General features: G+C 46.1%; 52 non-coding genes across 52 annotated transcripts; 39 read left to right on the forward strand and 13 right to left on the reverse strand.

The window, feature by feature from the left end:
* Window positions 1–377: 377 nt before the first annotated feature.
* Window positions 378–450, forward strand: trnav-cac (transfer RNA valine (anticodon CAC)). The gene has a single exon. It is a non-coding gene; the product is annotated as a tRNA-Val (tRNA).
* Window positions 451–912: 462 nt separating this feature from the next.
* trnaq-uug (transfer RNA glutamine (anticodon UUG)) lies at window positions 913–984 on the reverse strand. Its single transcript has one exon. It is a non-coding gene; the product is annotated as a tRNA-Gln (tRNA).
* A 151-nt stretch (window positions 985–1,135) lies between these two features.
* Window positions 1,136–1,207, forward strand: trnad-guc (transfer RNA aspartic acid (anticodon GUC)). The gene has a single exon. It is a non-coding gene; the product is annotated as a tRNA-Asp (tRNA).
* Window positions 1,208–1,789: 582 nt separating this feature from the next.
* On the forward strand, window positions 1,790–1,862 carry trnav-aac (transfer RNA valine (anticodon AAC)). Its single transcript has one exon. It is a non-coding gene; the product is annotated as a tRNA-Val (tRNA).
* A 585-nt stretch (window positions 1,863–2,447) lies between these two features.
* trnav-cac (transfer RNA valine (anticodon CAC)) lies at window positions 2,448–2,520 on the forward strand. The gene has a single exon. It is a non-coding gene; the product is annotated as a tRNA-Val (tRNA).
* Window positions 2,521–2,982: 462 nt separating this feature from the next.
* On the reverse strand, window positions 2,983–3,054 carry trnaq-uug (transfer RNA glutamine (anticodon UUG)). Its single transcript has one exon. It is a non-coding gene; the product is annotated as a tRNA-Gln (tRNA).
* Window positions 3,055–3,205: 151 nt separating this feature from the next.
* On the forward strand, window positions 3,206–3,277 carry trnad-guc (transfer RNA aspartic acid (anticodon GUC)). Its single transcript has one exon. It is a non-coding gene; the product is annotated as a tRNA-Asp (tRNA).
* A 582-nt stretch (window positions 3,278–3,859) lies between these two features.
* Window positions 3,860–3,932, forward strand: trnav-aac (transfer RNA valine (anticodon AAC)). Its single transcript has one exon. It is a non-coding gene; the product is annotated as a tRNA-Val (tRNA).
* A 585-nt stretch (window positions 3,933–4,517) lies between these two features.
* Window positions 4,518–4,590, forward strand: trnav-cac (transfer RNA valine (anticodon CAC)). The gene has a single exon. It is a non-coding gene; the product is annotated as a tRNA-Val (tRNA).
* Window positions 4,591–5,052: 462 nt separating this feature from the next.
* Window positions 5,053–5,125, reverse strand: trnaq-uug (transfer RNA glutamine (anticodon UUG)). Its single transcript has one exon. It is a non-coding gene; the product is annotated as a tRNA-Gln (tRNA).
* A 150-nt stretch (window positions 5,126–5,275) lies between these two features.
* Window positions 5,276–5,347, forward strand: trnad-guc (transfer RNA aspartic acid (anticodon GUC)). The gene has a single exon. It is a non-coding gene; the product is annotated as a tRNA-Asp (tRNA).
* A 582-nt stretch (window positions 5,348–5,929) lies between these two features.
* trnav-aac (transfer RNA valine (anticodon AAC)) lies at window positions 5,930–6,002 on the forward strand. The gene has a single exon. It is a non-coding gene; the product is annotated as a tRNA-Val (tRNA).
* Window positions 6,003–6,587: 585 nt separating this feature from the next.
* Window positions 6,588–6,660, forward strand: trnav-cac (transfer RNA valine (anticodon CAC)). Its single transcript has one exon. It is a non-coding gene; the product is annotated as a tRNA-Val (tRNA).
* Window positions 6,661–7,122: 462 nt separating this feature from the next.
* trnaq-uug (transfer RNA glutamine (anticodon UUG)) lies at window positions 7,123–7,194 on the reverse strand. Its single transcript has one exon. It is a non-coding gene; the product is annotated as a tRNA-Gln (tRNA).
* Window positions 7,195–7,345: 151 nt separating this feature from the next.
* trnad-guc (transfer RNA aspartic acid (anticodon GUC)) lies at window positions 7,346–7,417 on the forward strand. The gene has a single exon. It is a non-coding gene; the product is annotated as a tRNA-Asp (tRNA).
* Window positions 7,418–7,999: 582 nt separating this feature from the next.
* On the forward strand, window positions 8,000–8,072 carry trnav-aac (transfer RNA valine (anticodon AAC)). Its single transcript has one exon. It is a non-coding gene; the product is annotated as a tRNA-Val (tRNA).
* Window positions 8,073–8,657: 585 nt separating this feature from the next.
* On the forward strand, window positions 8,658–8,730 carry trnav-cac (transfer RNA valine (anticodon CAC)). The gene has a single exon. It is a non-coding gene; the product is annotated as a tRNA-Val (tRNA).
* A 462-nt stretch (window positions 8,731–9,192) lies between these two features.
* Window positions 9,193–9,264, reverse strand: trnaq-uug (transfer RNA glutamine (anticodon UUG)). The gene has a single exon. It is a non-coding gene; the product is annotated as a tRNA-Gln (tRNA).
* A 151-nt stretch (window positions 9,265–9,415) lies between these two features.
* trnad-guc (transfer RNA aspartic acid (anticodon GUC)) lies at window positions 9,416–9,487 on the forward strand. The gene has a single exon. It is a non-coding gene; the product is annotated as a tRNA-Asp (tRNA).
* A 582-nt stretch (window positions 9,488–10,069) lies between these two features.
* Window positions 10,070–10,142, forward strand: trnav-aac (transfer RNA valine (anticodon AAC)). Its single transcript has one exon. It is a non-coding gene; the product is annotated as a tRNA-Val (tRNA).
* Window positions 10,143–10,727: 585 nt separating this feature from the next.
* trnav-cac (transfer RNA valine (anticodon CAC)) lies at window positions 10,728–10,800 on the forward strand. Its single transcript has one exon. It is a non-coding gene; the product is annotated as a tRNA-Val (tRNA).
* Window positions 10,801–11,262: 462 nt separating this feature from the next.
* On the reverse strand, window positions 11,263–11,334 carry trnaq-uug (transfer RNA glutamine (anticodon UUG)). Its single transcript has one exon. It is a non-coding gene; the product is annotated as a tRNA-Gln (tRNA).
* Window positions 11,335–11,485: 151 nt separating this feature from the next.
* On the forward strand, window positions 11,486–11,557 carry trnad-guc (transfer RNA aspartic acid (anticodon GUC)). Its single transcript has one exon. It is a non-coding gene; the product is annotated as a tRNA-Asp (tRNA).
* Window positions 11,558–12,139: 582 nt separating this feature from the next.
* On the forward strand, window positions 12,140–12,212 carry trnav-aac (transfer RNA valine (anticodon AAC)). The gene has a single exon. It is a non-coding gene; the product is annotated as a tRNA-Val (tRNA).
* Window positions 12,213–12,797: 585 nt separating this feature from the next.
* trnav-cac (transfer RNA valine (anticodon CAC)) lies at window positions 12,798–12,870 on the forward strand. The gene has a single exon. It is a non-coding gene; the product is annotated as a tRNA-Val (tRNA).
* Window positions 12,871–13,332: 462 nt separating this feature from the next.
* On the reverse strand, window positions 13,333–13,404 carry trnaq-uug (transfer RNA glutamine (anticodon UUG)). Its single transcript has one exon. It is a non-coding gene; the product is annotated as a tRNA-Gln (tRNA).
* A 151-nt stretch (window positions 13,405–13,555) lies between these two features.
* Window positions 13,556–13,627, forward strand: trnad-guc (transfer RNA aspartic acid (anticodon GUC)). Its single transcript has one exon. It is a non-coding gene; the product is annotated as a tRNA-Asp (tRNA).
* Window positions 13,628–14,209: 582 nt separating this feature from the next.
* Window positions 14,210–14,282, forward strand: trnav-aac (transfer RNA valine (anticodon AAC)). The gene has a single exon. It is a non-coding gene; the product is annotated as a tRNA-Val (tRNA).
* A 585-nt stretch (window positions 14,283–14,867) lies between these two features.
* On the forward strand, window positions 14,868–14,940 carry trnav-cac (transfer RNA valine (anticodon CAC)). Its single transcript has one exon. It is a non-coding gene; the product is annotated as a tRNA-Val (tRNA).
* Window positions 14,941–15,402: 462 nt separating this feature from the next.
* trnaq-uug (transfer RNA glutamine (anticodon UUG)) lies at window positions 15,403–15,475 on the reverse strand. The gene has a single exon. It is a non-coding gene; the product is annotated as a tRNA-Gln (tRNA).
* A 150-nt stretch (window positions 15,476–15,625) lies between these two features.
* Window positions 15,626–15,697, forward strand: trnad-guc (transfer RNA aspartic acid (anticodon GUC)). The gene has a single exon. It is a non-coding gene; the product is annotated as a tRNA-Asp (tRNA).
* Window positions 15,698–16,279: 582 nt separating this feature from the next.
* On the forward strand, window positions 16,280–16,352 carry trnav-aac (transfer RNA valine (anticodon AAC)). Its single transcript has one exon. It is a non-coding gene; the product is annotated as a tRNA-Val (tRNA).
* Window positions 16,353–16,937: 585 nt separating this feature from the next.
* Window positions 16,938–17,010, forward strand: trnav-cac (transfer RNA valine (anticodon CAC)). Its single transcript has one exon. It is a non-coding gene; the product is annotated as a tRNA-Val (tRNA).
* A 462-nt stretch (window positions 17,011–17,472) lies between these two features.
* trnaq-uug (transfer RNA glutamine (anticodon UUG)) lies at window positions 17,473–17,544 on the reverse strand. The gene has a single exon. It is a non-coding gene; the product is annotated as a tRNA-Gln (tRNA).
* A 151-nt stretch (window positions 17,545–17,695) lies between these two features.
* trnad-guc (transfer RNA aspartic acid (anticodon GUC)) lies at window positions 17,696–17,767 on the forward strand. The gene has a single exon. It is a non-coding gene; the product is annotated as a tRNA-Asp (tRNA).
* Window positions 17,768–18,349: 582 nt separating this feature from the next.
* trnav-aac (transfer RNA valine (anticodon AAC)) lies at window positions 18,350–18,422 on the forward strand. Its single transcript has one exon. It is a non-coding gene; the product is annotated as a tRNA-Val (tRNA).
* A 585-nt stretch (window positions 18,423–19,007) lies between these two features.
* On the forward strand, window positions 19,008–19,080 carry trnav-cac (transfer RNA valine (anticodon CAC)). The gene has a single exon. It is a non-coding gene; the product is annotated as a tRNA-Val (tRNA).
* A 462-nt stretch (window positions 19,081–19,542) lies between these two features.
* On the reverse strand, window positions 19,543–19,614 carry trnaq-uug (transfer RNA glutamine (anticodon UUG)). Its single transcript has one exon. It is a non-coding gene; the product is annotated as a tRNA-Gln (tRNA).
* Window positions 19,615–19,765: 151 nt separating this feature from the next.
* On the forward strand, window positions 19,766–19,837 carry trnad-guc (transfer RNA aspartic acid (anticodon GUC)). The gene has a single exon. It is a non-coding gene; the product is annotated as a tRNA-Asp (tRNA).
* Window positions 19,838–20,419: 582 nt separating this feature from the next.
* On the forward strand, window positions 20,420–20,492 carry trnav-aac (transfer RNA valine (anticodon AAC)). The gene has a single exon. It is a non-coding gene; the product is annotated as a tRNA-Val (tRNA).
* A 585-nt stretch (window positions 20,493–21,077) lies between these two features.
* trnav-cac (transfer RNA valine (anticodon CAC)) lies at window positions 21,078–21,150 on the forward strand. The gene has a single exon. It is a non-coding gene; the product is annotated as a tRNA-Val (tRNA).
* A 462-nt stretch (window positions 21,151–21,612) lies between these two features.
* trnaq-uug (transfer RNA glutamine (anticodon UUG)) lies at window positions 21,613–21,684 on the reverse strand. The gene has a single exon. It is a non-coding gene; the product is annotated as a tRNA-Gln (tRNA).
* Window positions 21,685–21,835: 151 nt separating this feature from the next.
* Window positions 21,836–21,907, forward strand: trnad-guc (transfer RNA aspartic acid (anticodon GUC)). Its single transcript has one exon. It is a non-coding gene; the product is annotated as a tRNA-Asp (tRNA).
* A 582-nt stretch (window positions 21,908–22,489) lies between these two features.
* On the forward strand, window positions 22,490–22,562 carry trnav-aac (transfer RNA valine (anticodon AAC)). Its single transcript has one exon. It is a non-coding gene; the product is annotated as a tRNA-Val (tRNA).
* Window positions 22,563–23,147: 585 nt separating this feature from the next.
* trnav-cac (transfer RNA valine (anticodon CAC)) lies at window positions 23,148–23,220 on the forward strand. Its single transcript has one exon. It is a non-coding gene; the product is annotated as a tRNA-Val (tRNA).
* Window positions 23,221–23,682: 462 nt separating this feature from the next.
* On the reverse strand, window positions 23,683–23,754 carry trnaq-uug (transfer RNA glutamine (anticodon UUG)). The gene has a single exon. It is a non-coding gene; the product is annotated as a tRNA-Gln (tRNA).
* A 151-nt stretch (window positions 23,755–23,905) lies between these two features.
* Window positions 23,906–23,977, forward strand: trnad-guc (transfer RNA aspartic acid (anticodon GUC)). The gene has a single exon. It is a non-coding gene; the product is annotated as a tRNA-Asp (tRNA).
* A 582-nt stretch (window positions 23,978–24,559) lies between these two features.
* On the forward strand, window positions 24,560–24,632 carry trnav-aac (transfer RNA valine (anticodon AAC)). Its single transcript has one exon. It is a non-coding gene; the product is annotated as a tRNA-Val (tRNA).
* Window positions 24,633–25,217: 585 nt separating this feature from the next.
* trnav-cac (transfer RNA valine (anticodon CAC)) lies at window positions 25,218–25,290 on the forward strand. Its single transcript has one exon. It is a non-coding gene; the product is annotated as a tRNA-Val (tRNA).
* Window positions 25,291–25,752: 462 nt separating this feature from the next.
* trnaq-uug (transfer RNA glutamine (anticodon UUG)) lies at window positions 25,753–25,824 on the reverse strand. Its single transcript has one exon. It is a non-coding gene; the product is annotated as a tRNA-Gln (tRNA).
* Window positions 25,825–25,975: 151 nt separating this feature from the next.
* On the forward strand, window positions 25,976–26,047 carry trnad-guc (transfer RNA aspartic acid (anticodon GUC)). Its single transcript has one exon. It is a non-coding gene; the product is annotated as a tRNA-Asp (tRNA).
* Window positions 26,048–26,629: 582 nt separating this feature from the next.
* Window positions 26,630–26,702, forward strand: trnav-aac (transfer RNA valine (anticodon AAC)). Its single transcript has one exon. It is a non-coding gene; the product is annotated as a tRNA-Val (tRNA).
* The last annotated feature ends 457 nt before the right edge of the window (window positions 26,703–27,159 follow it).

Below are 27,159 nucleotides of genomic sequence, written 5' to 3' on the forward strand. Positions count from 1 at the left end.
CACCATATTTACTGAAGATGCAGGCACAGACTAAGCTCTTGGAAATGAGTGTCTCTAGCTGGCCTGCCCAGGACTTGGGCCTATTTTCAGCCAATGCACAACGTGATCAACCGCATGGCCTCTTTAGATAACAGTTCTGGGCTTCTTAGGGCAGCATATGTCGAGCTGCGCTTGCTTCAGAGAACTCCTAAATGTCAAAAGTTTTTAAGTGAGCCTAACATCGAGACTATAGTTCAGATTCCTTGCTAGCGAGCGTCTGTCTCTTCTCCATGGTTCCTTCTGTTCAAGGGCATGATAGTAACCTGCCATCAGATTTGTCAGATTGGCCAGATTACTGATTGAGACACATTCCAAAGCCAAGCAAGCCATCACTCACCGTTTCCGTAGTGTATTGGTTATCACATTCGCCTCACACGCGAAAGGTCCCCGGTCCGAAACCGGGCGGAAACATGGGTGTTTTGCTTCTTTGGTCACAAGGGAATTGATGTTCACTGTTTAGACAACTCTGCTTGTCCAGCATTTTCTCTGTTTTACTTGCGTCCCTATTGAGAAATAAGACTCCTAGTTTTGTCTTCTATAGGTTGTGTGCTAGCCAAGCAAAGGACATCAAAAAGCTTGTCAACCAGAAGCTCAGAGCCTTCAGTGGTGGCAACAGAGTTAGAAGTGAGAAGAGTACAAGGGGAATTGTTGCCTTGAGTCACGGTGGCCAATGAAAGATACAGCAGGACGCTGAAGTGGAAAGTGCAGTACAAGAGCAAGAGCGAGGTTTGGTGCGGCATGAAGACCACGCGCAGATGGGATCAGCCAACAGAAGAGGAGTGGAATTGACTGGGCCACTAACTTGTTCTTTAAGTCATTAAACTCTCATGCTAGCTTGTGCTAATGCGGAGCAAAGGGCTAGAAAGCCAAATGAGGATCCACTGAGACTTGAACTCAGATCACTGGATTCAAAGTCCAGAGTGCTAACCGTTACACCATGGAACCCTGCTGAAAGCAGAAAAAAGTTCTCTGTCAAACACCCATAAAACTGTAGTTCCTGGTAAAGTGATGGGGTTTTTTACATGGCCGACGAGAGTTTGCGTGTCATACCTGCTGCGAATCCCACCTTGACATGACGCCGACAGAGGCTTGCAGGTCCTCGTTAGTATAGTGGACAGTATCTCCGCCTGTCACGCGGAAGACCGGGGTTCGATTCCCCGACGGGGAGTGAGCAGTCTCCTTCTCTGCTCTGCCTTTTACCTGGAATGACCACACACCCGTTAATCGCACGCTACGTGCATTTTTTTTGCACAGAGTCCATCATTCAAAAACACCCTGTGGAATTTCTCCACCACATCCTAGTCGATCTAACAATCTAGTCCTATAATGGGTTTGAAAAAACATCAATTCCACCTGTGCACTCATAAGTCAAAAATGTCTTCTAGGCAAGAGCTCCCATGAGAAGAGAAGCTTGTCCAAGAGAACTCTGCTTGTCCAGCGTTTTCTCTGCTTTACTTGCGTCCCTATTAACAAATAAGTCTCGTGTGTTTGTCTTCTGTAGGTTGTGTGCTAGCCTGACAAAGAACATCAAAGAGCTTGTCAACAAGAAGATCAGCTCCCATTTGAAGAGATGCTATCTCGAGATCACAATTTGGATTGTCAATATAACCATAAATGGGGGAATGCTTGAAAAATGACACAAATGGGAGTTCCCCGCTTCTCACTAGTCCTACATGATCTGTCATAAAAGTCCTCAAATTTAAGAAGGCATCGAATTGCCCCTCTAATGACGAGAGGGCATGCACGCTCCGTTTCCGTAGTGTAGTGGTTATCACGTTCGCCTAACACGCGAAAGGTCCCTGGTCCGAAACCAGGCGGAAACATGCTTCTTTGTTTCCCCATACAAAAGTGTCTGCCTGCAGGCATTGCTTTATCTTATGGGGTTGTACTGCTGTTTGGCACAAAGAGGAGTGAAAGTACTCAAATCTTGTACAGGGCTCTGACGCTTGTAACCTTTGGATGCTCATGTTGTAAAAAGTTGTCTATAGCCCAAATTTCAGGAAATTTCACACAAACCAACATGTCTCCAGTCACCATATTTACTGAAGATGCAGGCACAGACTAAGCTCTTGGAAATGAGTGTCTCTAGCTGGCCTGCCCAGGACTTGGGCCTATTTTCAGCCAATGCACAACGTGATCAACCGCATGGCCTCTTTAGATAACAGTTCTGGGCTTCTTAGGGCAGCATATGTCGAGCTGCGCTTGCTTCAGAGAACTCCTAAATGTCAAAAGTTTTTAAGTGAGCCTAACATCGAGACTATAGTTCAGATTCCTTGCTAGCGAGCGTCTGTCTCTTCTCCATGGTTCCTTCTGTTCAAGGGCATGATAGTAACCTGCCATCAGATTTGTCAGATTGGCCAGATTACTGATTGAGACACATTCCAAAGCCAAGCAAGCCATCACTCACCGTTTCCGTAGTGTATTGGTTATCACATTCGCCTCACACGCGAAAGGTCCCCGGTCCGAAACCGGGCGGAAACATGGGTGTTTTGCTTCTTTGGTCACAAGGGAATTGATGTTCACTGTTTAGACAACTCTGCTTGTCCAGCATTTTCTCTGTTTTACTTGCGTCCCTATTGAGAAATAAGACTCCTAGTTTTGTCTTCTATAGGTTGTGTGCTAGCCAAGCAAAGGACATCAAAAAGCTTGTCAACCAGAAGCTCAGAGCCTTCAGTGGTGGCAACAGAGTTAGAAGTGAGAAGAGTACAAGGGGAATTGTTGCCTTGAGTCACGGTGGCCAATGAAAGATACAGCAGGACGCTGAAGTGGAAAGTGCAGTACAAGAGCAAGAGCGAGGTTTGGTGCGGCATGAAGACCACGCGCAGATGGGATCAGCCAACAGAAGAGGAGTGGAATTGACTGGGCCACTAACTTGTTCTTTAAGTCATTAAACTCTCATGCTAGCTTGTGCTAATGCGGAGCAAAGGGCTAGAAAGCCAAATGAGGATCCACTGAGACTTGAACTCAGATCACTGGATTCAAAGTCCAGAGTGCTAACCGTTACACCATGGAACCCTGCTGAAAGCAGAAAAAAGTTCTCTGTCAAACACCCATAAAACTGTAGTTCCTGGTAAAGTGATGGGGTTTTTTACATGGCCGACGAGAGTTTGCGTGTCATACCTGCTGCGAATCCCACCTTGACATGACGCCGACAGAGGCTTGCAGGTCCTCGTTAGTATAGTGGACAGTATCTCCGCCTGTCACGCGGAAGACCGGGGTTCGATTCCCCGACGGGGAGTGAGCAGTCTCCTTCTCTGCTCTGCCTTTTACCTGGAATGACCACACACCCGTTAATCGCACGCTACGTGCATTTTTTTTGCACAGAGTCCATCATTCAAAAAGACCCTGTGGAATTTCTCCACCACATCCTAGTCGATCTAACAATCTAGTCCTATAATGGGTTTGAAAAAACATCAATTCCACCTGTGCACTCATAAGTCAAAAATGTCTTCTAGGCAAGAGCTCCCATGAGAAGAGAAGCTTGTCCAAGAGAACTCTGCTTGTCCAGCGTTTTCTCTGCTTTACTTGCGTCCCTATTAACAAATAAGTCTCGTGTGTTTGTCTTCTGTAGGTTGTGTGCTAGCCTGACAAAGAACATCAAAGAGCTTGTCAACAAGAAGATCAGCTCCCATTTGAAGAGATGCTATCTCGAGATCACAATTTGGATTGTCAATATAACCATAAATGGGGGAATGCTTGAAAAATGACACAAATGGGAGTTCCCCGCTTCTCACTAGTCCTACATGATCTGTCATAAAAGTCCTCAAATTTAAGAAGGCATCGAATTGCCCCTCTAATGACGAGAGGGCATGCACGCTCCGTTTCCGTAGTGTAGTGGTTATCACGTTCGCCTAACACGCGAAAGGTCCCTGGTCCGAAACCAGGCGGAAACATGCTTCTTTGTTTCCCCATACAAAAGTGTCTGCCTGCAGGCATTGCTTTATCTTATGGGGTTGTACTGCTGTTTGGCACAAAGAGGAGTGAAAGTACTCAAATCTTGTACAGGGCTCTGACGCTTGTAACCTTTGGATGCTCATGTTGTAAAAAGTTGTCTATAGCCCAAATTTCAGGAAATTTCACACAAACCAACATGTCTCCAGTCACCATATTTACTGAAGATGCAGGCACAGACTAAGCTCTTGGAAATGAGTGTCTCTAGCTGGCCTGCCCAGGACTTGGGCCTATTTTCAGCCAATGCACAACGTGATCAACCGCATGGCCTCTTTAGATAACAGTTCTGGGCTTCTTAGGGCAGCATATGTCGAGCTGCGCTTGCTTCAGAGAACTCCTAAATGTCAAAAGTTTTTAAGTGAGCCTAACATCGAGACTATAGTTCAGATTCCTTGCTAGCGAGCGTCTGTCTCTTCTCCATGGTTCCTTCTGTTCAAGGGCATGATAGTAACCTGCCATCAGATTTGTCAGATTGGCCAGATTACTGATTGAGACACATTCCAAAGCCAAGCAAGCCATCACTCACCGTTTCCGTAGTGTAGTGGTTATCACATTCGCCTCACACGCGAAAGGTCCCCGGTCCGAAACCGGGCGGAAACATGGGTGTTTTGCTTCTTTGGTCACAAGGGAATTGATGTTCACTGTTTAGACAACTCTGCTTGTCCAGCATTTTCTCTGTTTTACTTGCGTCCCTATTGAGAAATAAGACTCCTAGTTTTGTCTTCTATAGGTTGTGTGCTAGCCAAGCAAAGGACATCAAAAAGCTTGTCAACCAGAAGCTCAGAGCCTTCAGTGGTGGCAACAGAGTTAGAAGTGAGAAGAGTACAAGGGGAATTGTTGCCTTGAGTCACGGTGGCCAATGAAAGATACAGCAGGACGCTGAAGTGGAAAGTGCAGTACAAGAGCATGAGCGAGGTTTGGTGCGGCATGAAGACCACGCGCAGATGGGATCAGCCAACAGAAGAGGAGTGGAATTGACTGGGCCACTAACTTGTTCTTTAAGTCATTAAACTCTCATGCTAGCTTGTGCTAATGCGGAGCAAAGGGCTAGAAAGCCAAATGAGGGTCCACTGAGACTTGAACTCAGATCACTGGATTCAAAGTCCAGAGTGCTAACCGTTACACCATGGAACCCTGCTGAAAGCAGAAAAAAGTTCTCTGTCAAACACCCATAAAACTGTAGTTCCTGGTAAAGTGATGGGGTTTTTTACATGGCCGACGAGAGTTTGCGTGTCATACCTGCTGCGAATCCCACCTTGACATGACGCCGACAGAGGTTTGCAGGTCCTCGTTAGTATAGTGGACAGTATCTCCGCCTGTCACGCGGAAGACCGGGGTTCGATTCCCCGACGGGGAGTGAGCAGTCTCCTTCTCTGCTCTGCCTTTTACCTGGAATGACCACACACCCGTTAATCGCACGCTACGTGCATTTTTTTTGCACAGAGTCCATCATTCAAAAACACCCTGTGGAATTTCTCCACCACATCCTAGTCGATCTAACAATCTAGTCCTATAATGGGTTTGAAAAAACATCAATTCCACCTGTGCACTCATAAGTCAAAAATGTCTTCTAGGCAAGAGCTCCCATGAGAAGAGAAGCTTGTCCAAGAGAACTCTGCTTGTCCAGCGTTTTCTCTGCTTTACTTGCGTCCCTATTAACAAATAAGTCTCGTGTGTTTGTCTTCTGTAGGTTGTGTGCTAGCCTGACAAAGAACATCAAAGAGCTTGTCAACAAGAAGATCAGCTCCCATTTGAAGAGATGCTATCTCGAGATCACAATTTGGATTGTCAATATAACCATAAATGGGGGAATGCTTGAAAAATGACACAAATGGGAGTTCCCCGCTTCTCACTAGTCCTACATGATCTGTCATAAAAGTCCTCAAATTTAAGAAGGCATCGAATTGCCCCTCTAATGACGAGAGGGCATGCACGCTCCGTTTCCGTAGTGTAGTGGTTATCGCGTTCGCCTAACACGCGAAAGGTCCCTGGTCCGAAACCAGGCGGAAACATGCTTCTTTGTTTCCCCATACAAAAGTGTCTGCCTGCAGGCATTGCTTTATCTTATGGGGTTGTACTGCTGTTTGGCACAAAGAGGAGTGAAAGTACTCAAATCTTGTACAGGGCTCTGACGCTTGTAACCTTTGGATGCTCATGTTGTAAAAAGTTGTCTATAGCCCAAATTTCAGGAAATTTCACACAAACCAACATGTCTGCAGTCACCATATTTACTGAAGATGCAGGCACAGACTAAGCTCTTGGAAATGAGTGTCTCTAGCTGGCCTGCCCAGGACTTGGGCCTATTTTCAGCCAATGCACAACGTGATCAACCGCATGGCCTCTTTAGATAACAGTTCTGGGCTTCTTAGGGCAGCATATGTCGAGCTGCGCTTGCTTCAGAGAACTCCTAAATGTCAAAAGTTTTTAAGTGAGCCTAACATCGAGACTATAGTTCAGATTCCTTGCTAGCGAGCGTCTGTCTCTTCTCCATGGTTCCTTCTGTTCAAGGGCATGATAGTAACCTGCCATCAGATTTGTCAGATTGGCCAGATTACTGATTGAGACACATTCCAAAGCCAAGCAAGCCATCACTCACCGTTTCCGTAGTGTAGTGGTTATCACATTCGCCTCACACGCGAAAGGTCCCCGGTCCGAAACCGGGCGGAAACATGGGTGTTTTGCTTCTTTGGTCACAAGGGAATTGATGTTCACTGTTTAGACAACTCTGCTTGTCCAGCATTTTCTCTGTTTTACTTGCGTCCCTATTGAGAAATAAGACTCCTAGTTTTGTCTTCTATAGGTTGTGTGCTAGCCAAGCAAAGGACATCAAAAAGCTTGTCAACCAGAAGCTCAGAGCCTTCAGTGGTGGCAACAGAGTTAGAAGTGAGAAGAGTACAAGGGGAATTGTTGCCTTGAGTCACGGTGGCCAATGAAAGATACAGCAGGACGCTGAAGTGGAAAGTGCAGTACAAGAGCATGAGCGAGGTTTGGTGCGGCATGAAGACCACGCGCAGATGGGATCAGCCAACAGAAGAGGAGTGGAATTGACTGGGCCACTAACTTGTTCTTTAAGTCATTAAACTCTCATGCTAGCTTGTGCTAATGCGGAGCAAAGGGCTAGAAAGCCAAATGAGGATCCACTGAGACTTGAACTCAGATCACTGGATTCAAAGTCCAGAGTGCTAACCGTTACACCATGGAACCCTGCTGAAAGCAGAAAAAAGTTCTCTGTCAAACACCCATAAAACTGTAGTTCCTGGTAAAGTGATGGGGTTTTTTACATGGCCGACGAGAGTTTGCGTGTCATACCTGCTGCGAATCCCACCTTGACATGACGCTGACAGAGGTTTGCAGGTCCTCGTTAGTATAGTGGACAGTATCTCCGCCTGTCACGCGGAAGACCGGGGTTCGATTCCCCGACGGGGAGTGAGCAGTCTCCTTCTCTGCTCTGCCTTTTACCTGGAATGACCACACACCCGTTAATCGCACGCTACGTGCATTTTTTTTGCACAGAGTCCATCATTCAAAAACACCCTGTGGAATTTCTCCACCACATCCTAGTCGATCTAACAATCTAGTCCTATAATGGGTTTGAAAAAACATCAATTCCACCTGTGCACTCATAAGTCAAAAATGTCTTCTAGGCAAGAGCTCCCATGAGAAGAGAAGCTTGTCCAAGAGAACTCTGCTTGTCCAGCGTTTTCTCTGCTTTACTTGCGTCCCTATTAACAAATAAGTCTCGTGTGTTTGTCTTCTGTAGGTTGTGTGCTAGCCTGACAAAGAACATCAAAGAGCTTGTCAACAAGAAGATCAGCTCCCATTTGAAGAGATGCTATCTCGAGATCACAATTTGGATTGTCAATATAACCATAAATGGGGGAATGCTTGAAAAATGACACAAATGGGAGTTCCCCGCTTCTCACTAGTCCTACATGATCTGTCATAAAAGTCCTCAAATTTAAGAAGGCATCGAATTGCCCCTCTAATGACGAGAGGGCATGCACGCTCCGTTTCCGTAGTGTAGTGGTTATCACGTTCGCCTAACACGCGAAAGGTCCCTGGTCCGAAACCAGGCGGAAACATGCTTCTTTGTTTCCCCATACAAAAGTGTCTGCCTGCAGGCATTGCTTTATCTTATGGGGTTGTACTGCTGTTTGGCACAAAGAGGAGTGAAAGTACTCAAATCTTGTACAGGGCTCTGACGCTTGTAACCTTTGGATGCTCATGTTGTAAAAAGTTGTCTATAGCCCAAATTTCAGGAAATTTCACACAAACCAACATGTCTCCAGTCACCATATTTACTGAAGATGCAGGCACAGACTAAGCTCTTGGAAATGAGTGTCTCTAGCTGGCCTGCCCAGGACTTGGGCCTATTTTCAGCCAATGCACAACGTGATCAACCGCATGGCCTCTTTAGATAACAGTTCTGGGCTTCTTAGGGCAGCATATGTCGAGCTGCGCTTGCTTCAGAGAACTCCTAAATGTCAAAAGTTTTTAAGTGAGCCTAACATCGAGACTATAGTTCAGATTCCTTGCTAGCGAGCGTCTGTCTCTTCTCCATGGTTCCTTCTGTTCAAGGGCATGATAGTAACCTGCCATCAGATTTGTCAGATTGGCCAGATTACTGATTGAGACACATTCCAAAGCCAAGCAAGCCATCACTCACCGTTTCCGTAGTGTAGTGGTTATCACATTCGCCTCACACGCGAAAGGTCCCCGGTCCGAAACCGGGCGGAAACATGGGTGTTTTGCTTCTTTGGTCACAAGGGAATTGATGTTCACTGTTTAGACAACTCTGCTTGTCCAGCATTTTCTCTGTTTTACTTGCGTCCCTATTGAGAAATAAGACTCCTAGTTTTGTCTTCTATAGGTTGTGTGCTAGCCAAGCAAAGGACATCAAAAAGCTTGTCAACCAGAAGCTCAGAGCCTTCAGTGGTGGCAACAGAGTTAGAAGTGAGAAGAGTACAAGGGGAATTGTTGCCTTGAGTCACGGTGGCCAATGAAAGATACAGCAGGACGCTGAAGTGGAAAGTGCAGTACAAGAGCATGAGCGAGGTTTGGTGCGGCATGAAGACCACGCGCAGATGGGATCAGCCAACAGAAGAGGAGTGGAATTGACTGGGCCACTAACTTGTTCTTTAAGTCATTAAACTCCCATGCTAGCTTGTGCTAATGCGGAGCAAAGGGCTAGAAAGCCAAATGAGGCTCCACTGAGACTTGAACTCAGATCACTGGATTCAAAGTCCAGAGTGCTAACCGTTACACCATGGAACCCTGCTGAAAGCAGAAAAAAGTTCTCTGTCAAACACCCATAAAACTGTAGTTCCTGGTAAAGTGATGGGGTTTTTTACATGGCCGACGAGAGTTTGCGTGTCATACCTGCTGCGAATCCCACCTTGACATGACGCCGACAGAGGTTTGCAGGTCCTCGTTAGTATAGTGGACAGTATCTCCGCCTGTCACGCAGAAGACCGGGGTTCGATTCCCCGACGGGGAGTGAGCAGTCTCCTTCTCTGCTCTGCCTTTTACCTGGAATGACCACACACCCGTTAATCGCACGCTACGTGCATTTTTTTTGCACAGAGTCCATCATTCAAAAACACCCTGTGGAATTTCTCCACCACATCCTAGTCGATCTAACAATCTAGTCCTATAATGGGTTTGAAAAAACATCAATTCCACCTGTGCACTCATAAGTCAAAAATGTCTTCTAGGCAAGAGCTCCCATGAGAAGAGAAGCTTGTCCAAGAGAACTCTGCTTGTCCAGCGTTTTCTCTGCTTTACTTGCGTCCCTATTAACAAATAAGTCTCGTGTGTTTGTCTTCTGTAGGTTGTGTGCTAGCCTGACAAAGAACATCAAAGAGCTTGTCAACAAGAAGATCAGCTCCCATTTGAAGAGATGCTATCTCGAGATCACAATTTGGATTGTCAATATAACCATAAATGGGGGAATGCTTGAAAAATGACACAAATGGGAGTTCCCCGCTTCTCACTAGTCCTACATGATCTGTCATAAAAGTCCTCAAATTTAAGAAGGCATCGAATTGCCCCTCTAATGACGAGAGGGCATGCACGCTCCGTTTCCGTAGTGTAGTGGTTATCACGTTCGCCTAACACGCGAAAGGTCCCTGGTCCGAAACCAGGCGGAAACATGCTTCTTTGTTTCCCCATACAAAAGTGTCTGCCTGCAGGCATTGCTTTATCTTATGGGGTTGTACTGCTGTTTGGCACAAAGAGGAGTGAAAGTACTCAAATCTTGTACAGGGCTCTGACGCTTGTAACCTTTGGATGCTCATGTTGTAAAAAGTTGTCTATAGCCCAAATTTCAGGAAATTTCACACAAACCAACATGTCTCCAGTCACCATATTTACTGAAGATGCAGGCACAGACTAAGCTCTTGGAAATGAGTGTCTCTAGCTGGCCTGCCCAGGACTTGGGCCTATTTTCAGCCAATGCACAACGTGATCAACCGCATGGCCTCTTTAGATAACAGTTCTGGGCTTCTTAGGGCAGCATATGTCGAGCTGCGCTTGCTTCAGAGAACTCCTAAATGTCAAAAGTTTTTAAGTGAGCCTAACATCGAGACTATAGTTCAGATTCCTTGCTAGCGAGCGTCTGTCTCTTCTCCATGGTTCCTTCTGTTCAAGGGCATGATAGTAACCTGCCATCAGATTTGTCAGATTGGCCAGATTACTGATTGAGACACATTCCAAAGCCAAGCAAGCCATCACTCACCGTTTCCGTAGTGTAGTGGTTATCACATTCGCCTCACACGCGAAAGGTCCCCGGTCCGAAACCGGGCGGAAACATGGGTGTTTTGCTTCTTTGGTCACAAGGGAATTGATGTTCACTGTTTAGACAACTCTGCTTGTCCAGCATTTTCTCTGTTTTACTTGCGTCCCTATTGAGAAATAAGACTCCTAGTTTTGTCTTCTATAGGTTGTGTGCTAGCCAAGCAAAGGACATCAAAAAGCTTGTCAACCAGAAGCTCAGAGCCTTCAGTGGTGGCAACAGAGTTAGAAGTGAGAAGAGTACAAGGGGAATTGTTGCCTTGAGTCACGGTGGCCAATGAAAGATACAGCAGGACGCTGAAGTGGAAAGTGCAGTACAAGAGCATGAGCGAGGTTTGGTGCGGCATGAAGACCACGCGCAGATGGGATCAGCCAACAGAAGAGGAGTGGAATTGACTGGGCCACTAACTTGTTCTTTAAGTCATTAAACTCCCATGCTAGCTTGTGCTAATGCGGAGCAAAGGGCTAGAAAGCCAAATGAGGCTCCACTGAGACTTGAACTCAGATCACTGGATTCAAAGTCCAGAGTGCTAACCGTTACACCATGGAACCCTGCTGAAAGCAGAAAAAAGTTCTCTGTCAAACACCCATAAAACTGTAGTTCCTGGTAAAGTGATGGGGTTTTTTACATGGCCGACGAGAGTTTGCGTGTCATACCTGCTGCGAATCCCACCTTGACATGACGCCGACAGAGGTTTGCAGGTCCTCGTTAGTATAGTGGACAGTATCTCCGCCTGTCACGCAGAAGACCGGGGTTCGATTCCCCGACGGGGAGTGAGCAGTCTCCTTCTCTGCTCTGCCTTTTACCTGGAATGACCACACACCCGTTAATCGCACGCTACGTGCATTTTTTTTGCACAGAGTCCATCATTCAAAAACACCCTGTGGAATTTCTCCACCACATCCTAGTCGATCTAACAATCTAGTCCTATAATGGGTTTGAAAAAACATCAATTCCACCTGTGCACTCATAAGTCAAAAATGTCTTCTAGGCAAGAGCTCCCATGAGAAGAGAAGCTTGTCCAAGAGAACTCTGCTTGTCCAGCGTTTTCTCTGCTTTACTTGCGTCCCTATTAACAAATAAGTCTCGTGTGTTTGTCTTCTGTAGGTTGTGTGCTAGCCTGACAAAGAACATCAAAGAGCTTGTCAACAAGAAGATCAGCTCCCATTTGAAGAGATGCTATCTCGAGATCACAATTTGGATTGTCAATATAACCATAAATGGGGGAATGCTTGAAAAATGACACAAATGGGAGTTCCCCGCTTCTCACTAGTCCTACATGATCTGTCATAAAAGTCCTCAAATTTAAGAAGGCATCGAATTGCCCCTCTAATGACGAGAGGGCATGCACGCTCCGTTTCCGTAGTGTAGTGGTTATCACGTTCGCCTAACACGCGAAAGGTCCCTGGTCCGAAACCAGGCGGAAACATGCTTCTTTGTTTCCCCATACAAAAGTGTCTGCCTGCAGGCATTGCTTTATCTTATGGGGTTGTACTGCTGTTTGGCACAAAGAGGAGTGAAAGTACTCAAATCTTGTACAGGGCTCTGACGCTTGTAACCTTTGGATGCTCATGTTGTAAAAAGTTGTCTATAGCCCAAATTTCAGGAAATTTCACACAAACCAACATGTCTGCAGTCACCATATTTACTGAAGATGCAGGCACAGACTAAGCTCTTGGAAATGAGTGTCTCTAGCTGGCCTGCCCAGGACTTGGGCCTATTTTCAGCCAATGCACAACGTGATCAACCGCATGGCCTCTTTAGATAACAGTTCTGGGCTTCTTAGGGCAGCATATGTCGAGCTGCGCTTGCTTCAGAGAACTCCTAAATGTCAAAAGTTTTTAAGTGAGCCTAACATCGAGACTATAGTTCAGATTCCTTGCTAGCGAGCGTCTGTCTCTTCTCCATGGTTCCTTCTGTTCAAGGGCATGATAGTAACCTGCCATCAGATTTGTCAGATTGGCCAGATTACTGATTGAGACACATTCCAAAGCCAAGCAAGCCATCACTCACCGTTTCCGTAGTGTAGTAGTTATCACATTCGCCTCACACGCGAAAGGTCCCCGGTCCGAAACCGGGCGGAAACATGGGTGTTTTGCTTCTTTGGTCACAAGGGAATTGATGTTCACTGTTTAGACAACTCTGCTTGTCCAGCATTTTCTCTGTTTTACTTGCGTCCCTATTGAGAAATAAGACTCCTAGTTTTGTCTTCTATAGGTTGTGTGCTAGCCAAGCAAAGGACATCAAAAAGCTTGTCAACCAGAAGCTCAGAGCCTTCAGTGGTGGCAACAGAGTTAGAAGTGAGAAGAGTACAAGGGGAATTGTTGCCTTGAGTCACGGTGGCCAATGAAAGATACAGCAGGACGCTGAAGTGGAAAGTGCAGTACAAGAGCATGAGCGAGGTTTGGTGCGGCATGAAGACCACGCGCAGATGGGATCAGCCAACAGAAGAGGAGTGGAATTGACTGGGCCACTAACTTGTTCTTTAAGTCATTAAACTCTCATGCTAGCTTGTGCTAATGCGGAGCAAAGGGCTAGAAAGCCAAATGAGGCTCCACTGAGACTTGAACTCAGATCACTGGATTCAAAGTCCAGAGTGCTAACCGTTACACCATGGAACCCTGCTGAAAGCAGAAAAAAGTTCTCTGTCAAACACCCATAAAACTGTAGTTCCTGGTAAAGTGATGGGGTTTTTTACATGGCCGACGAGAGTTTGCGTGTCATACCTGCTGCGAATCCCACCTTGACATGACGCCGACAGAGGTTTGCAGGTCCTCGTTAGTATAGTGGACAGTATCTCCGCCTGTCACGCGGAAGACCGGGGTTCGATTCCCCGACGGGGAGTGAGCAGTCTCCTTCTCTGCTCTGCCTTTTACCTGGAATGACCACACACCCGTTAATCGCACGCTACGTGCATTTTTTTTGCACAGAGTCCATCATTCAAAAACACCCTGTGGAATTTCTCCACCACATCCTAGTCGATCTAACAATCTAGTCCTATAATGGGTTTGAAAAAACATCAATTCCACCTGTGCACTCATAAGTCAAAAATGTCTTCTAGGCAAGAGCTCCCATGAGAAGAGAAGCTTGTCCAAGAGAACTCTGCTTGTCCAGCGTTTTCTCTGCTTTACTTGCGTCCCTATTAACAAATAAGTCTCGTGTGTTTGTCTTCTGTAGGTTGTGTGCTAGCCTGACAAAGAACATCAAAGAGCTTGTCAACAAGAAGATCAGCTCCCATTTGAAGAGATGCTATCTCGAGATCACAATTTGGATTGTCAATATAACCATAAATGGGGGAATGCTTGAAAAATGACACAAATGGGAGTTCCCCGCTTCTCACTAGTCCTACATGATCTGTCATAAAAGTCCTCAAATTTAAGAAGGCATCGAATTGCCCCTCTAATGACGAGAGGGCATGCACGCTCCGTTTCCGTAGTGTAGTGGTTATCACGTTCGCCTAACACGCGAAAGGTCCCTGGTCCGAAACCAGGCGGAAACATGCTTCTTTGTTTCCCCATACAAAAGTGTCTGCCTGCAGGCATTTCTTTATCTTATGGGGTTGTACTGCTGTTTGGCACAAAGAGGAGTGAAAGTACTCAAATCTTGTACAGGGCTCTGACGCTTGTAACCTTTGGATGCTCATGTTGTAAAAAGTTGTCTATAGCCCAAATTTCAGGAAATTTCACACAAACCAACATGTCTCCAGTCACCATATTTACTGAAGATGCAGGCACAGACTAAGCTCTTGGAAATGAGTGTCTCTAGCTGGCCTGCCCAGGACTTGGGCCTATTTTCAGCCAATGCACAACGTGATCAACCGCATGGCCTCTTTAGATAACAGTTCTGGGCTTCTTAGGGCAGCATATGTCGAGCTGCGCTTGCTTCAGAGAACTCCTAAATGTCAAAAGTTTTTAAGTGAGCCTAACATCGAGACTATAGTTCAGATTCCTTGCTAGCGAGCGTCTGTCTCTTCTCCATGGTTCCTTCTGTTCAAGGGCATGATAGTAACCTGCCATCAGATTTGTCAGATTGGCCAGATTACTGATTGAGACACATTCCAAAGCCAAGCAAGCCATCACTCACCGTTTCCGTAGTGTAGTAGTTATCACATTCGCCTCACACGCGAAAGGTCCCCGGTCCGAAACCGGGCGGAAACATGGGTGTTTTGCTTCTTTGGTCACAAGGGAATTGATGTTCACTGTTTAGACAACTCTGCTTGTCCAGCATTTTCTCTGTTTTACTTGCGTCCCTATTGAGAAATAAGACTCCTAGTTTTGTCTTCTATAGGTTGTGTGCTAGCCAAGCAAAGGACATCAAAAAGCTTGTCAACCAGAAGCTCAGAGCCTTCAGTGGTGGCAACAGAGTTAGAAGTGAGAAGAGTACAAGGGGAATTGTTGCCTTGAGTCACGGTGGCCAATGAAAGATACAGCAGGACGCTGAAGTGGAAAGTGCAGTACAAGAGCATGAGCGAGGTTTGGTGCGGCATGAAGACCACGCGCAGATGGGATCAGCCAACAGAAGAGGAGTGGAATTGACTGGGCCACTAACTTGTTCTTTAAGTCATTAAACTCTCATGCTAGCTTGTGCTAATGCGGAGCAAAGGGCTAGAAAGCCAAATGAGGGTCCACTGAGACTTGAACTCAGATCACTGGATTCAAAGTCCAGAGTGCTAACCGTTACACCATGGAACCCTGCTGAAAGCAGAAAAAAGTTCTCTGTCAAACACCCATAAAACTGTAGTTCCTGGTAAAGTGATGGGGTTTTTTACATGGCCGACGAGAGTTTGCGTGTCATACCTGCTGCGAATCCCACCTTGACATGACGCCGACAGAGGTTTGCAGGTCCTCGTTAGTATAGTGGACAGTATCTCCGCCTGTCACGCGGAAAACCGGGGTTCGATTCCCCGACGGGGAGTGAGCAGTCTCCTTCTCTGCTCTGCCTTTTACCTGGAATGACCACACACCCGTTAATCGCACGCTACGTGCATTTTTTTTGCACAGAGTCCATCATTCAAAAAGACCCTGTGGAATTTCTCCACCACATCCTAGTCGATCTAACAATCTAGTCCTATAATGGGTTTGAAAAAACATCAATTCCACCTGTGCACTCATAAGTCAAAAATGTCTTCTAGGCAAGAGCTCCCATGAGAAGAGAAGCTTGTCCAAGAGAACTCTGCTTGTCCAGCGTTTTCTCTGCTTTACTTGCGTCCCTATTAACAAATAAGTCTCGTGTGTTTGTCTTCTGTAGGTTGTGTGCTAGCCTGACAAAGAACATCAAAGAGCTTGTCAACAAGAAGATCAGCTCCCATTTGAAGAGATGCTATCTCGAGATCACAATTTGGATTGTCAATATAACCATAAATGGGGGAATGCTTGAAAAATGACACAAATGGGAGTTCCCCGCTTCTCACTAGTCCTACATGATCTGTCATAAAAGTCCTCAAATTTAAGAAGGCATCGAATTGCCCCTCTAATGACGAGAGGGCATGCACGCTCCGTTTCCGTAGTGTAGTGGTTATCACGTTCGCCTAACACGCGAAAGGTCCCTGGTCCGAAACCAGGCGGAAACATGCTTCTTTGTTTCCCCATACAAAAGTGTCTGCCTGCAGGCATTGCTTTATCTTATGGGGTTGTACTGCTGTTTGGCACAAAGAGGAGTGAAAGTACTCAAATCTTGTACAGGGCTCTGACGCTTGTAACCTTTGGATGCTCATGTTGTAAAAAGTTGTCTATAGCCCAAATTTCAGGAAATTTCACACAAACCAACATGTCTCCAGTCACCATATTTACTGAAGATGCAGGCACAGACTAAGCTCTTGGAAATGAGTGTCTCTAGCTGGCCTGCCCAGGACTTGGGCCTATTTTCAGCCAATGCACAACGTGATCAACCGCATGGCCTCTTTAGATAACAGTTCTGGGCTTCTTAGGGCAGCATATGTCGAGCTGCGCTTGCTTCAGAGAACTCCTAAATGTCAAAAGTTTTTAAGTGAGCCTAACATCGAGACTATAGTTCAGATTCCTTGCTAGCGAGCGTCTGTCTCTTCTCCATGGTTCCTTCTGTTCAAGGGCATGATAGTAACCTGCCATCAGATTTGTCAGATTGGCCAGATTACTGATTGAGACACATTCCAAAGCCAAGCAAGCCATCACTCACCGTTTCCGTAGTGTAGTGGTTATCACATTCGCCTCACACGCGAAAGGTCCCCGGTCCGAAACCGGGCGGAAACATGGGTGTTTTGCTTCTTTGGTCACAAGGGAATTGATGTTCACTGTTTAGACAACTCTGCTTGTCCAGCATTTTCTCTGTTTTACTTGCGTCCCTATTGAGAAATAAGACTCCTAGTTTTGTCTTCTATAGGTTGTGTGCTAGCCAAGCAAAGGACATCAAAAAGCTTGTCAACCAGAAGCTCAGAGCCTTCAGTGGTGGCAACAGAGTTAGAAGTGAGAAGAGTACAAGGGGAATTGTTGCCTTGAGTCACGGTGGCCAATGAAAGATACAGCAGGACGCTGAAGTGGAAAGTGCAGTACAAGAGCAAGAGCGAGGTTTGGTGCGGCATGAAGACCACGCGCAGATGGGATCAGCCAACAGAAGAGGAGTGGAATTGACTGGGCCACTAACTTGTTCTTTAAGTCATTAAACTCTCATGCTAGCTTGTGCTAATGCGGAGCAAAGGGCTAGAAAGCCAAATGAGGATCCACTGAGACTTGAACTCAGATCACTGGATTCAAAGTCCAGAGTGCTAACCGTTACACCATGGAACCCTGCTGAAAGCAGAAAAAAGTTCTCTGTCAAACACCCATAAAACTGTAGTTCCTGGTAAAGTGATGGGGTTTTTTACATGGCCGACGAGAGTTTGCGTGTCATACCTGCTGCGAATCCCACCTTGACATGACGCCGACAGAGGTTTGCAGGTCCTCGTTAGTATAGTGGACAGTATCTCCGCCTGTCACGCGGAAGACCGGGGTTCGATTCCCCGACGGGGAGTGAGCAGTCTCCTTCTCTGCTCTGCCTTTTACCTGGAATGACCACACACCCGTTAATCGCACGCTACGTGCATTTTTTTTGCACAGAGTCCATCATTCAAAAACACCCTGTGGAATTTCTCCACCACATCCTAGTCGATCTAACAATCTAGTCCTATAATGGGTTTGAAAAAACATCAATTCCACCTGTGCACTCATAAGTCAAAAATGTCTTCTAGGCAAGAGCTCCCATGAGAAGAGAAGCTTGTCCAAGAGAACTCTGCTTGTCCAGCGTTTTCTCTGCTTTACTTGCGTCCCTATTAACAAATAAGTCTCGTGTGTTTGTCTTCTGTAGGTTGTGTGCTAGCCTGACAAAGAACATCAAAGAGCTTGTCAACAAGAAGATCAGCTCCCATTTGAAGAGATGCTATCTCGAGATCACAATTTGGATTGTCAATATAACCATAAATGGGGGAATGCTTGAAAAATGACACAAATGGGAGTTCCCCGCTTCTCACTAGTCCTACATGATCTGTCATAAAAGTCCTCAAATTTAAGAAGGCATCGAATTGCCCCTCTAATGACGAGAGGGCATGCACGCTCCGTTTCCGTAGTGTAGTGGTTATCACGTTCGCCTAACACGCGAAAGGTCCCTGGTCCGAAACCAGGCGGAAACATGCTTCTTTGTTTCCCCATACAAAAGTGTCTGCCTGCAGGCATTGCTTTATCTTATGGGGTTGTACTGCTGTTTGGCACAAAGAGGAGTGAAAGTACTCAAATCTTGTACAGGGCTCTGACGCTTGTAACCTTTGGATGCTCATGTTGTAAAAAGTTGTCTATAGCCCAAATTTCAGGAAATTTCACACAAACCAACATGTCTGCAGTCACCATATTTACTGAAGATGCAGGCACAGACTAAGCTCTTGGAAATGAGTGTCTCTAGCTGGCCTGCCCAGGACTTGGGCCTATTTTCAGCCAATGCACAACGTGATCAACCGCATGGCCTCTTTAGATAACAGTTCTGGGCTTCTTAGGGCAGCATATGTCGAGCTGCGCTTGCTTCAGAGAACTCCTAAATGTCAAAAGTTTTTAAGTGAGCCTAACATCGAGACTATAGTTCAGATTCCTTGCTAGCGAGCGTCTGTCTCTTCTCCATGGTTCCTTCTGTTCAAGGGCATGATAGTAACCTGCCATCAGATTTGTCAGATTGGCCAGATTACTGATTGAGACACATTCCAAAGCCAAGCAAGCCATCACTCACCGTTTCCGTAGTGTAGTAGTTATCACATTCGCCTCACACGCGAAAGGTCCCCGGTCCGAAACCGGGCGGAAACATGGGTGTTTTGCTTCTTTGGTCACAAGGGAATTGATGTTCACTGTTTAGACAACTCTGCTTGTCCAGCATTTTCTCTGTTTTACTTGCGTCCCTATTGAGAAATAAGACTCCTAGTTTTGTCTTCTATAGGTTGTGTGCTAGCCAAGCAAAGGACATCAAAAAGCTTGTCAACCAGAAGCTCAGAGCCTTCAGTGGTGGCAACAGAGTTAGAAGTGAGAAGAGTACAAGGGGAATTGTTGCCTTGAGTCACGGTGGCCAATGAAAGATACAGCAGGACGCTGAAGTGGAAAGTGCAGTACAAGAGCATGAGCGAGGTTTGGTGCGGCATGAAGACCACGCGCAGATGGGATCAGCCAACAGAAGAGGAGTGGAATTGACTGGGCCACTAACTTGTTCTTTAAGTCATTAAACTCTCATGCTAGCTTGTGCTAATGCGGAGCAAAGGGCTAGAAAGCCAAATGAGGCTCCACTGAGACTTGAACTCAGATCACTGGATTCAAAGTCCAGAGTGCTAACCGTTACACCATGGAACCCTGCTGAAAGCAGAAAAAAGTTCTCTGTCAAACACCCATAAAACTGTAGTTCCTGGTAAAGTGATGGGGTTTTTTACATGGCCGACGAGAGTTTGCGTGTCATACCTGCTGCGAATCCCACCTTGACATGACGCCGACAGAGGTTTGCAGGTCCTCGTTAGTATAGTGGACAGTATCTCCGCCTGTCACGCGGAAGACCGGGGTTCGATTCCCCGACGGGGAGTGAGCAGTCTCCTTCTCTGCTCTGCCTTTTACCTGGAATGACCACACACCCGTTAATCGCACGCTACGTGCATTTTTTTTGCACAGAGTCCATCATTCAAAAACACCCTGTGGAATTTCTCCACCACATCCTAGTCGATCTAACAATCTAGTCCTATAATGGGTTTGAAAAAACATCAATTCCACCTGTGCACTCATAAGTCAAAAATGTCTTCTAGGCAAGAGCTCCCATGAGAAGAGAAGCTTGTCCAAGAGAACTCTGCTTGTCCAGCGTTTTCTCTGCTTTACTTGCGTCCCTATTAACAAATAAGTCTCGTGTGTTTGTCTTCTGTAGGTTGTGTGCTAGCCTGACAAAGAACATCAAAGAGCTTGTCAACAAGAAGATCAGCTCCCATTTGAAGAGATGCTATCTCGAGATCACAATTTGGATTGTCAATATAACCATAAATGGGGGAATGCTTGAAAAATGACACAAATGGGAGTTCCCCGCTTCTCACTAGTCCTACATGATCTGTCATAAAAGTCCTCAAATTTAAGAAGGCATCGAATTGCCCCTCTAATGACGAGAGGGCATGCACGCTCCGTTTCCGTAGTGTAGTGGTTATCACGTTCGCCTAACACGCGAAAGGTCCCTGGTCCGAAACCAGGCGGAAACATGCTTCTTTGTTTCCCCATACAAAAGTGTCTGCCTGCAGGCATTGCTTTATCTTATGGGGTTGTACTGCTGTTTGGCACAAAGAGGAGTGAAAGTACTCAAATCTTGTACAGGGCTCTGACGCTTGTAACCTTTGGATGCTCATGTTGTAAAAAGTTGTCTATAGCCCAAATTTCAGGAAATTTCACACAAACCAACATGTCTCCAGTCACCATATTTACTGAAGATGCAGGCACAGACTAAGCTCTTGGAAATGAGTGTCTCTAGCTGGCCTGCCCAGGACTTGGGCCTATTTTCAGCCAATGCACAACGTGATCAACCGCATGGCCTCTTTAGATAACAGTTCTGGGCTTCTTAGGGCAGCATATGTCGAGCTGCGCTTGCTTCAGAGAACTCCTAAATGTCAAAAGTTTTTAAGTGAGCCTAACATCGAGACTATAGTTCAGATTCCTTGCTAGCGAGCGTCTGTCTCTTCTCCATGGTTCCTTCTGTTCAAGGGCATGATAGTAACCTGCCATCAGATTTGTCAGATTGGCCAGATTACTGATTGAGACACATTCCAAAGCCAAGCAAGCCATCACTCACCGTTTCCGTAGTGTAGTGGTTATCACATTCGCCTCACACGCGAAAGGTCCCCGGTCCGAAACCGGGCGGAAACATGGGTGTTTTGCTTCTTTGGTCACAAGGGAATTGATGTTCACTGTTTAGACAACTCTGCTTGTCCAGCATTTTCTCTGTTTTACTTGCGTCCCTATTGAGAAATAAGACTCCTAGTTTTGTCTTCTATAGGTTGTGTGCTAGCCAAGCAAAGGACATCAAAAAGCTTGTCAACCAGAAGCTCAGAGCCTTCAGTGGTGGCAACAGAGTTAGAAGTGAGAAGAGTACAAGGGGAATTGTTGCCTTGAGTCACGGTGGCCAATGAAAGATACAGCAGGACGCTGAAGTGGAAAGTGCAGTACAAGAGCAAGAGCGAGGTTTGGTGCGGCATGAAGACCACGCGCAGATGGGATCAGCCAACAGAAGAGGAGTGGAATTGACTGGGCCACTAACTTGTTCTTTAAGTCATTAAACTCTCATGCTAGCTTGTGCTAATGCGGAGCAAAGGGCTAGAAAGCCAAATGAGGCTCCACTGAGACTTGAACTCAGATCACTGGATTCAAAGTCCAGAGTGCTAACCGTTACACCATGGAACCCTGCTGAAAGCAGAAAAAAGTTCTCTGTCAAACACCCATAAAACTGTAGTTCCTGGTAAAGTGATGGGGTTTTTTACATGGCCGACGAGAGTTTGCGTGTCATACCTGCTGCGAATCCCACCTTGACATGACGCCGACAGAGGTTTGCAGGTCCTCGTTAGTATAGTGGACAGTATCTCCGCCTGTCACGCGGAAGACCGGGGTTCGATTCCCCGACGGGGAGTGAGCAGTCTCCTTCTCTGCTCTGCCTTTTACCTGGAATGACCACACACCCGTTAATCGCACGCTACGTGCATTTTTTTTGCACAGAGTCCATCATTCAAAAAGACCCTGTGGAATTTCTCCACCACATCCTAGTCGATCTAACAATCTAGTCCTATAATGGGTTTGAAAAAACATCAATTCCACCTGTGCACTCATAAGTCAAAAATGTCTTCTAGGCAAGAGCTCCCATGAGAAGAGAAGCTTGTCCAAGAGAACTCTGCTTGTCCAGCGTTTTCTCTGCTTTACTTGCGTCCCTATTAACAAATAAGTCTCGTGTGTTTGTCTTCTGTAGGTTGTGTGCTAGCCTGACAAAGAACATCAAAGAGCTTGTCAACAAGAAGATCAGCTCCCATTTGAAGAGATGCTATCTCGAGATCACAATTTGGATTGTCAATATAACCATAAATGGGGGAATGCTTGAAAAATGACACAAATGGGAGTTCCCCGCTTCTCACTAGTCCTACATGATCTGTCATAAAAGTCCTCAAATTTAAGAAGGCATCGAATTGCCCCTCTAATGACGAGAGGGCATGCACGCTCCGTTTCCGTAGTGTAGTGGTTATCACGTTCGCCTAACACGCGAAAGGTCCCTGGTCCGAAACCAGGCGGAAACATGCTTCTTTGTTTCCCCATACAAAAGTGTCTGCCTGCAGGCATTGCTTTATCTTATGGGGTTGTACTGCTGTTTGGCACAAAGAGGAGTGAAAGTACTCAAATCTTGTACAGGGCTCTGACGCTTGTAACCTTTGGATGCTCATGTTGTAAAAAGTTGTCTATAGCCCAAATTTCAGGAAATTTCACACAAACCAACATGTCTCCAGTCACCATATTTACTGAAGATGCAGGCACAGACTAAGCTCTTGGAAATGAGTGTCTCTAGCTGGCCTGCCCAGGACTTGGGCCTATTTTCAGCCAATGCACAACGTGATCAACCGCATGGCCTCTTTAGATAACAGTTCTGGGCTTCTTAGGGCAGCATATGTCGAGCTGCGCTTGCTTCAGAGAACTCCTAAATGTCAAAAGTTTTTAAGTGAGCCTAACATCGAGACTATAGTTCAGATTCCTTGCTAGCGAGCGTCTGTCTCTTCTCCATGGTTCCTTCTGTTCAAGGGCATGATAGTAACCTGCCATCAGATTTGTCAGATTGGCCAGATTACTGATTGAGACACATTCCAAAGCCAAGCAAGCCATCACTCACCGTTTCCGTAGTGTAGTGGTTATCACATTCGCCTCACACGCGAAAGGTCCCCGGTCCGAAACCGGGCGGAAACATGGGTGTTTTGCTTCTTTGGTCACAAGGGAATTGATGTTCACTGTTTAGACAACTCTGCTTGTCCAGCATTTTCTCTGTTTTACTTGCGTCCCTATTGAGAAATAAGACTCCTAGTTTTGTCTTCTATAGGTTGTGTGCTAGCCAAGCAAAGGACATCAAAAAGCTTGTCAACCAGAAGCTCAGAGCCTTCAGTGGTGGCAACAGAGTTAGAAGTGAGAAGAGTACAAGGGGAATTGTTGCCTTGAGTCACGGTGGCCAATGAAAGATACAGCAGGACGCTGAAGTGGAAAGTGCAGTACAAGAGCAAGAGCGAGGTTTGGTGCGGCATGAAGACCACGCGCAGATGGGATCAGCCAACAGAAGAGGAGTGGAATTGACTGGGCCACTAACTTGTTCTTTAAGTCATTAAACTCTCATGCTAGCTTGTGCTAATGCGGAGCAAAGGGCTAGAAAGCCAAATGAGGCTCCACTGAGACTTGAACTCAGATCACTGGATTCAAAGTCCAGAGTGCTAACCGTTACACCATGGAACCCTGCTGAAAGCAGAAAAAAGTTCTCTGTCAAACACCCATAAAACTGTAGTTCCTGGTAAAGTGATGGGGTTTTTTACATGGCCGACGAGAGTTTGCGTGTCATACCTGCTGCGAATCCCACCTTGACATGACGCCGACAGAGGTTTGCAGGTCCTCGTTAGTATAGTGGACAGTATCTCCGCCTGTCACGCGGAAGACCGGGGTTCGATTCCCCGACGGGGAGTGAGCAGTCTCCTTCTCTGCTCTGCCTTTTACCTGGAATGACCACACACCCGTTAATCGCACGCTACGTGCATTTTTTTTGCACAGAGTCCATCATTCAAAAAGACCCTGTGGAATTTCTCCACCAGATCCTAGTCGATCTAACAATCTAGTCCTATAATGGGTTTGAAAAAACATCAATTCCACCTGTGCACTCATAAGTCAAAAATGTCTTCTAGGCAAGAGCTCCCATGAGAAGAGAAGCTTGTCCAAGAGAACTCTGCTTGTCCAGCGTTTTCTCTGCTTTACTTGCGTCCCTATTAACAAATAAGTCTCGTGTGTTTGTCTTCTGTAGGTTGTGTGCTAGCCTGACAAAGAACATCAAAGAGCTTGTCAACAAGAAGATCAGCTCCCATTTGAAGAGATGCTATCTCGAGATCACAATTTGGATTGTCAATATAACCATAAATGGGGGAATGCTTGAAAAATGACACAAATGGGAGTTCCCCGCTTCTCACTAGTCCTACATGATCTGTCATAAAAGTCCTCAAATTTAAGAAGGCATCGAATTGCCCCTCTAATGACGAGAGGGCATGCACGCTCCGTTTCCGTAGTGTAGTGGTTATCACGTTCGCCTAACACGCGAAAGGTCCCTGGTCCGAAACCAGGCGGAAACATGCTTCTTTGTTTCCCCATACAAAAGTGTCTGCCTGCAGGCATTGCTTTATCTTATGGGGTTGTACTGCTGTTTGGCACAAAGAGGAGTGAAAGTACTCAAATCTTGTACAGGGCTCTGACGCTTGTAACCTTTGGATGCTCATGTTGTAAAAAGTTGTCTATAGCCCAAATTTCAGGAAATTTCACACAAACCAACATGTCTCCAGTCACCATATTTACTGAAGATGCAGGCACAGACTAAGCTCTTGGAAATGAGTGTCTCTAGCTGGCCTGCCCAGGACTTGGGCCTATTTTCAGCCAATGCACAACGTGATCAACCGCATGGCCTCTTTAGATAACAGTTCTGGGCTTCTTAGGGCAGCATATGTCGAGCTGCGCTTGCTTCAGAGAACTCCTAAATGTCAAAAGTTTTTAAGTGAGCCTAACATCGAGACTATAGTTCAGATTCCTTGCTAGCGAGCGTCTGTCTCTTCTCCATGGTTCCTTCTGTTCAAGGGCATGATAGTAACCTGCCATCAGATTTGTCAGATTGGCCAGATTACTGATTGAGACACATTCCAAAGCCAAGCAAGCCATCACTCACCGTTTCCGTAGTGTAGTGGTTATCACATTCGCCTCACACGCGAAAGGTCCCCGGTCCGAAACCGGGCGGAAACATGGGTGTTTTGCTTCTTTGGTCACAAGGGAATTGATGTTCACTGTTTAGACAACTCTGCTTGTCCAGCATTTTCTCTGTTTTACTTGCGTCCCTATTGAGAAATAAGACTCCTAGTTTTGTCTTCTATAGGTTGTGTGCTAGCCAAGCAAAGGACATCAAAAAGCTTGTCAACCAGAAGCTCAGAGCCTTCAGTGGTGGCAACAGAGTTAGAAGTGAGAAGAGTACAAGGGGAATTGTTGCCTTGAGTCACGGTGGCCAATGAAAGATACAGCAGGACGCTGAAGTGGAAAGTGCAGTACAAGAGCAAGAGCGAGGTTTGGTGCGGTATGAAGACCACGCGCAGATGGGATCAGCCAACAGAAGAGGAGTGGAATTGACTGGGCCACTAACTTGTTCTTTAAGTCATTAAACTCTCATGCTAGCTTGTGCTAATGCGGAGCAAAGGGCTAGAAAGCCAAATGAGGCTCCACTGAGACTTGAACTCAGATCACTGGATTCAAAGTCCAGAGTGCTAACCGTTACACCATGGAACCCTGCTGAAAGCAGAAAAAAGTTCTCTGTCAAACACCCATAAAACTGTAGTTCCTGGTAAAGTGATGGGGTTTTTTACATGGCCGACGAGAGTTTGCGTGTCATACCTGCTGCGAATCCCACCTTGACATGACGCCGACAGAGGTTTGCAGGTCCTCGTTAGTATAGTGGACAGTATCTCCGCCTGTCACGCGGAAGACCGGGGTTCGATTCCCCGACGGGGAGTGAGCAGTCTCCTTCTCTGCTCTGCCTTTTACCTGGAATGACCACACACCCGTTAATCGCACGCTACGTGCATTTTTTTTGCACAGAGTCCATCATTCAAAAACACCCTGTGGAATTTCTCCACCACATCCTAGTCGATCTAACAATCTAGTCCTATAATGGGTTTGAAAAAACATCAATTCCACCTGTGCACTCATAAGTCAAAAATGTCTTCTAGGCAAGAGCTCCCATGAGAAGAGAAGCTTGTCCAAGAGAACTCTGCTTGTCCAGCGTTTTCTCTGCTTTACTTGCGTCCCTATTAACAAATAAGTCTCGTGTGTTTGTCTTCTGTAGGTTGTGTGCTAGCCTGACAAAGAACATCAAAGAGCTTGTCAACAAGAAGATCAGCTCCCATTTGAAGAGATGCTATCTCGAGATCACAATTTGGATTGTCAATATAACCATAAATGGGGGAATGCTTGAAAAATGACACAAATGGGAGTTCCCCGCTTCTCACTAGTCCTACATGATCTGTCATAAAAGTCCTCAAATTTAAGAAGGCATCGAATTGCCCCTCTAATGACGAGAGGGCATGCACGCTCCGTTTCCGTAGTGTAGTGGTTATCACGTTCGCCTAACACGCGAAAGGTCCCTGGTCCGAAACCAGGCGGAAACATGCTTCTTTGTTTCCCCATACAAAAGTGTCTGCCTGCAGGCATTGCTTTATCTTATGGGGTTGTACTGCTGTTTGGCACAAAGAGGAGTGAAAGTACTCAAATCTTGTACAGGGCTCTGACGCTTGTAACCTTTGGATGCTCATGTTGTAAAAAGTTGTCTATAGCCCAAATTTCAGGAAATTTCACACAAACCAACATGTCTCCAGTCACCATATTTACTGAAGATGCAGGCACAGACTAAGCTCTTGGAAATGAGTGTCTCTAGCTGGCCTGCCCAGGACTTGGGCCTATTTTCAGCCAATGCACAACGTGATCAACCGCATGGCCTCTTTAGATAACAGTTCTGGGCTTCTTAGGGCAGCATATGTCGAGCTGCGCTTGCTTCAGAGAACTCCTAAATGTCAAAAGTTTTTAAGTGAGCCTAACATCGAGACTATAGTTCAGATTCCTTGCTAG

Source organism: Rhamphochromis longiceps, linkage group LG11 (genome assembly GCF_057381845.1).
Source record: "Rhamphochromis longiceps isolate RC_006_pf linkage group LG11, R_longiceps_female_GT1.1, whole genome shotgun sequence".
Taxonomy (NCBI): Eukaryota; Metazoa; Chordata; class Actinopteri; order Cichliformes; family Cichlidae; genus Rhamphochromis; species Rhamphochromis longiceps.